Genomic DNA, 7,505 nt, shown 5'->3' on the forward strand with positions numbered 1-7,505 from the left:
TCTTCCAGTCCTCTGGCACCACACCAGAGCACCATGAGTGCTCATAAAGCCATGCCAGGGGTCCCGCAATGACCTCAGCTAATTCCCTCAGTACTCTAGGGTGGAAATCATCCAGACCAGCTGATTTGAATATATCCAATCCCTCCAGAAGTTCCCAAACTAGTTCCTCACTAACCCTTGTTCTAGGTGCACCTCCCCTGAGGTTTAAGGGGGGCCCAGAGTGGGGGTGGCTGTTCCAGTTAATGCTCAGGAAAATGGAGGCAAAGAAATTGTTAAATGTGTTAGCTTTGTCGTCTGGTGTGACAACTAAATTTCCTAGTGTGTCCTGCAGGGGCTCCACATTACCCGGAACTTTCTTTTTGCCCCCTATGTATTTAAAAAAGGACTTCTTGTTGTCCTTGATCCAGGAAGCCAGTTCCAGTTCCATCTCCACCTTGGTCTTCCTGACTGCCCCCCTGCCTCCAAGCAACCGCAGTATAATCCTCCCTGGTGATGGCCCTTCCCTTCCATTGGGTGTGTGCCTCCCTTTTAGCTAGGAGACATTCCTGGATGCTTTTGGTGAGCCATGGGGCTTTTGCGCCCTCCTTCCCCTTTGATCCATGTTGGGATTACTTCCCTTTGGGCTTTGAGAATCATCTCCTTAAGGAGCAATCACTTTCCTTGGACACCTGGCTCCCCTCCCCTCCAGGACCTCAGTGCCTCCCTGACTATTATCCTTAGCTCATTGAAGTCTGCCCTCCTGAAATCTAGGGCTGCTGCCTTGCTGCAGGCCTTTTCCACCTTATGCTGGATGGTGAATTCCAGCAGGTGATGATCACTGTCACCCAGGTGGTTGAGCACCCACAGCCCCCTCACCAGGTCATCGCCCGTGGCCAGCACCAGTTCCAACAAGGCGTCTCCCCTGGTGGGGCTGTGCACCTCCTGGGTTAGATGGAGGTCCTGCATTCTGGCTAGGAACCTATGTGAGCAGTCAGACCCGGCTGACTACTCTTCCCAGCAGATGTCTGGAAAATTCAGGTCACCCATGATGACCACGTCCTTTGACCTAGCTACCTCCATGAGCTGACTTAAGAATTCCTGGTCTAGCTCTTCCCCTTGGTTGGGTGGTCTGTAGTAGACCCCCACCATTACATCTCTTTCCCATTGACTGCCTCGTATTCTAACCCAGAGCACTTCAGAGTGCCCCTCCTCTGATTCTTTGCTAATTGATGAGGATGTGTATTCCTTCTTAATGTAGAGCGCCACACCCCCACTTTTCCTCCCTGTCCTATCCCTCCTGTACAGCCTATAGCCCTTGATATTCACCGCCCAGTCATGCGTTGGGTCCCACCACATTTCAGTGAGACCCACTATGTCTGGGTTGGTGTCAGCTAGCAGGAGGGTAAGTTCCTCTTGCTTGTTTCCCATACTATGAGTGTTTGTGTAGAGGCATTTAAGGCCTCCTGAGGATGTGTGCACTGGCCCCCTATTTTCAGCATTACCCTGGCCCCTGTTGCTTACCTGTGTATATGTTCTGCTCATCGGTCTAGGCTGGGCTTTACTTGCGGGGGTTGCTTGGTTTGGCAGTCCAAGGCTCCCTCCGCCCTCATCTTCCCCTTCCCCCAACAAGCCTACTTTAAAGCTCACCGGAGGAGATCTGCAAACCTGGCTGGTCTTTCATGTTCACATACTCAAGCAAATTAGATTTCAGCTCAAGAAGGAAATTTCCTTTATAAAAAGGGTATGGCAATGACGTCTTTCAGCCTATTTGTAGTATGGAGGGTGGTTTGCATGCTAGGATCACGTGGACATAAATCAAGTACTATCACTGCAGAGGCCTCCATCATTGGTAATACTTTGGACTCTCTTATTTTCTTCCTCAAACCACAGCATTTTTGGCATAATCCCTCCTATTTCAATAATGGCTTAGTCATTGAGGAAATCCACAGGATAATGTGTAGAAAATAAGAAAAATACATTTTTGAGAAGCAAATGTGAGACTATCACATCAATATGCCAAATATTTCCCATAACAATTTTTAGCCAAGAAATGTTAACGAATTGGAAGTCTTCACTAAGGTATAGTTGTACTATCACTCAAATACAGGGCTGTCTTTCTGTAGCAGGGACAGGCAATTATTTGGGTTGGTGGGCCACCTTAGGGAGATGAGCTGCCACATTAGCACCCTCCCCCCGCCACATCAAGTTAGCAACACCTCCCTGCCTGCAACATCTCACTAAAACTCCCTAACTAGTCCCAGATCAAGTGGGAAGGTGGGGTCTGCATAGAGACTGGCCGGGACCCCTATGGGCAGGGCACACTTGGCCAAGTGCATGGGATGGGGCTGTTGGCAGGCAGAGATTGGCATCCAAGAGCAGGACAGGTGGGTGGGGCAAGGGCTGGGCTGGGGCTGGGATCGCAAAGTAGTGATAGCATGGGGCTGGGGCCCAGGACAGAGCTGTCATCTGCTCCTTGTATTGGTCTGCACTGTCACTGCCCTGTGAATCTCAGCCATAGCCCTGGACCAACCCACCCATTCTGCTCCTGGACACCTTTCTCCACCCACCTGCAGCCCCATCCCATGCACTCAGCGAAGTGCAACCTGCCCATGGGGGTCCTGGCTGGTCTCCATTAAAACCCTGCCCACCCATTGCATCTGGCACCCCTAGCAGTAGTTGTGGGGCATAGGGGCTGAGCACCTGGGCAGTGAGGCTGGGTCCAGTAGCAGTGGTGACACTGGTAGCAGCAGCTGGAAGGAGCTGCTGCTGCCAGGGCTGCAATGAAGTGGAGTCCAACCATCATGACATCCCAGCCCTGATGTGTGCCCAGGGGTCAGCTGCACACATCACAGCCTCAGCTGTCCCCTTCATCTGGGCTGGGCGGGGACAAAGGACCTGCTATGGGCTGGATAAATCTCTTGGTGGGCCAGATTAAGCCCGCGGTCTGTATTTTGCTCACCCCTATCCTAGAGCCACTTCTAATGTGCACCTGTGATATAAAGGTCCATCAGACTGCTTTTTAAAGTGAGCTGTTATTTAGGTTTTGGAGAACAACACTTTTAATGTAGTAACACTAGAATTCCTTAACTGTCACTTTTATAAAGTCATAACATCACTCTAAGTCAGGGGTGGGCAAAATGTAGCCTGCAGGCCACATACGGCCCACCGGGCCATTCTGTCTGGCCTCTGGGACCCCTAAAAAATTTAGAAAATTAATATTTCTCTGTCCCTGGCTGCCTGTCATGTGGCCCTTGATGGCTTGCCAAAACTCAGTAAGCTGCCCTCTGCCCAAAATAATTGCCTGCCCCTTGTCTAAATAGTTTAGATTACTAGCAGTTTGTGATGTAATGCACAGGAGTAATGATAAAATATTCATAATCATGATAAAAGAAAATATTTCATTTGTTATGTCTTTTGCAAACAAATCTATACATCTGCATTAGTTTGTCTCATGCACTTTGCCTTTCTGAGCAAGTGTGAATTAATAATTGGAATTAAAATGCTTTAAGCACTATTTGACTAAATACTGTATTTTCTGGCTAATAATATTCCCCAAATAAAACAAGCACCTTGTTTTTAAGAAGGCAGAATGTAGTACCATGGCCAACTGAGTGACATAAAGTAAGTCTTCCTTGCAGTGTGTCCAGAAATAGTGGCCCCAGGAAGGTCCTGGTACCAGCTGACTCACTTAGACTGTCTGCTGGGATGCCATACTTCTTGGACACTCTTGGACAGGAGGACTTACTATATGTCACACGAAGGTTAGGCCTCAGAACTTTGCAATAGCAACAGTGAAACTTAGTCCTTTACTGGAAGTAGCTCTTTTTGTATTAGTTTCTGCAAATAAAGTATTGTTTCCATGCCACACACGTCATCAGGATACTCCCAGCATCTCACTTCCTGCTTCAGGCAGTGCTCAGGTATTAGTTAAGGCTACAAAAGGGTTAAGACAGGACTTCACTACATGGCAGCTGGATGGCATGCACAGTATCTCCTGGCTTGCTTCTTTTCCAGTGAAGAAAAAAGCTCCCACACCTAAAACATAACTCAGTTTTGGGGGGGAAGGTCTGTGTTGTATGTGAGAAAATATGGTATTTTGGTAGCTCAGAAAAAAATCTTTAACTCATTTAAATTTAATTCTTTTCCACATGATATACATACATATAGTCTTGTTTGCACATCATTTACTTTGCTTTTGCTATTATTAGAGAAGGGAAAAATGTTCATGAATTTACAACGTAGAATTCAAACATCCCAAAGTTTACAGCTGCTCAGAAGTTTACAGATCAGAGATGTTGCTTCAGACCTTTTGGGCACCTCTGTGTGTTCATTAATGCACCTTTGTTACTGAGTTTAAGTTTAGTATCTCTAATATGAGGTACTAGATAAAGGTACTGTAGTTGCACTATGGTGCAGTAGCAAAGACAAACTTTTTTTGTGATGCTTAATGTGCAATAGCTTAATTCTACTGTGCATTAGCGCATTAGCACAGTTTTTGCCATGACACGCTAATGCACAGTAGAACAGTTCACTGAGCATTAGGGTGTCTCATGTAGACACACCCTTTTAGTTGTTAGCAGTTTTCACAATTCTACTTAATTCCCTTTCTATGTCACTGGGAAGAGGGTGATAGCAATGAAAAGACTGCTCCTATTTGGCTGAAACCCAGAGGTAGGGGAAATCATTTTTATAAAAAAAGCTCTGCTTCTCACAATCATCAAGAGAGAGATCCCCAGCTGGTATATATATTCCACATCATCTCCACTGAAGTCAAATTGGTAAATACATGCCAGTATGTACAGCTGACAATCTGACTGAAGGACAATTAGATATCCAGTTAAATAGATCATTTTGTTATTTGTCTATCACAGATTTTTCCTGATTATCAGTCAAAATGATAGCAAACTATTTTGGTGGGATCTATTTAATATATATTATCTATTACAGATACACAAGATGCTGCGGCACTTTAACTGGAGCAGCTCTTGGAGACTCTCTAATTAAAGCGCCGCCCCCCCCACCACACACATGCATCCCTACAGTGCATGTAAAAGTGCCTTCTGTTTCAGGAAAACTACAGTCTGTTGGATTACTGTCCTATGCCATCATTTATTTTTCTTAACAGAACAAGGAACAATGGTCTCAAGTTGCAGCAAAGGAAGTTTAGGTTAGATATTAGGAAAAACTTTCTCACTAGGAGAATAGTAAAACACTGGAACAGGTTACCGAGAGTTGTGGACTCTCCATCCTTGGGTGTTTAAAAGACTCAGCTAAACAATGCCTTGGCTTAGTTGGGGATTGTCCTGCTTTGAGCGGGGGGCTGAACTAGATGACCTCCTGAGGTCCCTTCCAACCCTAATTTTCTATGATTCTATGATTCTGTTTTACATAACCCATGCTGATTTGCTTCAATTATGTAACCTTTCTTTAATTCTTTATTAATCAAGTCCTGAATTACCTGCTCTATTAATTTGCCCTGAGATCAATGTCAGGCCAACAGACTTATAATTATCTGAGTCATCCATTTACAATGTAAAAATCTTGGCACCATGTTAGCTTCTTCCCAGTCCTGTGGAACTTTTCCAGTGTTCTGAGATTTGATAAAAATCAACACTCAGAGTTTAAATTGATTCTCAACCAATTCTTTTAATACTCTTCCAGGAAAGTTAACCCATTCTGCAGATTAAAGTATCATTTAATAGTTGCTGTTTAATATCCTTTCTAGTTACTAATGGAATGGAAAGTATTTCATCATCCCTAGAAGATAAGATGAGGTAAGGGATCATGCTAATTCTTCCAAGCACATAACAGAAAGATTTATTAACTACTTCTGCCTTTTCTGTGTTATGAAATTATTTGGGAAGGTGGTTCATCTGTTTTGAGTGATTTATAATTCCCCCAGAGGAGAGCTACTAGAAACCCAAAGGACATGAAGCTGAAACAGGCTTATAAAGCCTCCTTTTACTTCTGCTTGCATATTTAATTTTCCTGTAATTCAAGAATTACCTGAGGCGTGAGGATACTGGCAGTCCAATATATGAGCTATAAATATTAAACTAATGAGGATCCACCACTCAGTCAGTTCTGTGATAAGTAACATTTTAATGTGGCATAAAATCACCTCAGAATATCAAAACCTAATATTCAGATACTGAACCCAGGGGGTTTGTTTCACATGTTTGTGTTGAGTTTACACTTTGTTATTAGAGTGCCCAAGATACATCAATAACACTGGCAGTATCCAGATTACCTCCTATTTTTCGTTCATCACCAATCAAGGATGAATAACACCTGCCACATTTTCCAGTTCTGGTGTAGAGAGACATAGGTAGCTCTGGGAAGAGCTGTGACAGAGGGTTAGGTGTGAAGGGGGTATGCTGATTTTGGGACAACAGAGGTGAAAGGATGGGCAGAATCTTACCTACCAACAGCACAGGCTCATCCAGATGTAGAGCTGGCAGGACCTGGAGGCTCCAGCAGTATAAAAGTAGTCCCATCATCAGCCTCACTCGCATCCTCCTATGGGAGACACCGCTGCTGCCAGGGATAATGCAGCACCCACCCTTAAATTATGTACTGGATAAAGCAATGGGGTGGCCCACAGATATTCAACAATTTAAATATAAAAATAGAAATATATATTTAAGTAGAAGAGAGTCTGGAAAGTTCAGGGGGATTTAGACTGGAGCCACTCTGTGTGGGCACTCTTGCTGAAGCTTATAAACCCCACTCTACTAAAATACAGCTGAAACTTTCCTACTTACAAGACCAAGAGTTGAAATCCCTGAGTGGCAGGCAAGCAGTTCAAGTTCTGAACTATCTAGGGTATAGGCCTGTGCGAAGTGGCTAGTATTTGATTCGGATTCGGCCGATTCAGGGGACGGTGATTCAATTTGGTGATTCGAATTGCTGTCCCAAATCGGTTTAGCCGAATCTGATTCAGAGATTCAGCCACCGCCGAATCGGCCAAATCTCTGAATTGGCCCCATCCCCCGCCTGCTCTCAATGGCTGCCCTGCCTGCTCTCCCCGCTCATGGCTCTTTAAAAAAAAAAGTAATAAATTTAAAGAGCCCTTGCTGGCTGCTGCCAGGTGTGTGTGGGGGGGTGATCCCTGCTGCCTCCACTGCCCCATGCTGCTTGGGGGGTGCTCTGCCATGAGTCCCCCGACCTCCGCCCACTCTCCTAGCCCCACTATGGCCTTCCCCAGCTTGTAGCCCTTTAAAAAAAAATTGTAAAGCCCCGACTCACTGGCTTCTGCCAGGTGGGGGGTGCAATTCCCACTGCCCCCCACTACCTTGTGCTGCATGGGAGGCTCTGCCATGTGTCCCAAGAAGCCCTGAGGCTGCTGCAGTAGCTGGTGAGTGGGGATTGTTTTGTTTTGTTTTTTAAAGGGCCGGGAGCTGAGGCTGGGTGGGGCAGCCATGGTGGGGGCTGGGAGAGTGGGCAGGGGTTGGGGGTGCTCAGAAGGCTTGGGGGAGCAGGCAGGGGATGGGGCCTGGCAGGGGTCCTCCGATGGTCCCCTCCCA

Source organism: Crocodylus porosus, unplaced genomic scaffold (genome assembly GCF_001723895.1).
Source record: "Crocodylus porosus isolate Cpor-Errol unplaced genomic scaffold, CroPor_comp1, whole genome shotgun sequence".
Classification (NCBI taxonomy): domain Eukaryota; kingdom Metazoa; phylum Chordata; order Crocodylia; family Crocodylidae; genus Crocodylus; species Crocodylus porosus.